The 616-nt window shown below is 37.5% G+C and overlaps 1 non-coding gene across 1 annotated transcript; it reads right to left on the reverse strand.

Annotated features, from left to right (window-relative positions):
• Window positions 1-243: 243 nt before the first annotated feature.
• LOC144455527 (small nucleolar RNA U2-19) lies at window positions 244-326 on the reverse strand. Its single transcript, XR_013484248.1, has one exon. It is a non-coding gene; the product is annotated as a small nucleolar RNA U2-19 (small nucleolar RNA).
• Between the last annotated feature and the right edge of the window lie 290 nt (window positions 327-616).

A 616-nucleotide genomic window follows, 5' to 3' on the forward strand; every position in this document is an offset into this window, starting at 1 on the left:
TCTCTTTCTTTCCTTTCTTTCTTCCACTCCATTCAAGTGTAAAAACCTTCACAATTAGGGGTCATCAGAAAAGGCATTTTCTTCACTGCACAGCATTGAGTAACCTTACACACACACACACACACACACACAGAGCACTCAACATTTTTCACAGTCTCACATTTTCACTTGTCCTCCTTTATCTATATTCTCACTCACCCCCATCCCCCACTCTTTCCACAAACCATTCTAACTTCTGTTGCTTCTTAGAAACACATGCAGATTATGCATTGCATAGACCAGAAGGTCTCTTTTTGCTCATATTTGGCTATTTTTCATCACTGATTTATCTCAACGGGAGGAACTTTTCTGTATTTCTAAAGGACACAGAAAAAAATTTAATAGATTTTTGACAATTATTATAAAGGAATACACAAACTTAGTTATATATGTATTATTGAATTCCAAGAAAAAAAGTGTTGTCTTCATGCAGGTTCCATAATAAAAAGAGTAAGTTGCAGGCTATAGGAATAGTCCAAGTTTGAAGTGAGGAGGACCGGTAGCTGGGTAGTGATGGTGTCAGAAGAGAGAAGAGGGTTCTGCATGAATATCTCTTGTAAGGGGGATCTCATTTGGA

Source organism: Phascolarctos cinereus, unplaced genomic scaffold, assembly GCF_003287225.1.
Source record: "Phascolarctos cinereus isolate Bilbo 61053 unplaced genomic scaffold, phaCin_HiC Scaffold_9;HRSCAF=440, whole genome shotgun sequence".
Classification (NCBI taxonomy): Eukaryota; Metazoa; Chordata; class Mammalia; order Diprotodontia; family Phascolarctidae; genus Phascolarctos; species Phascolarctos cinereus.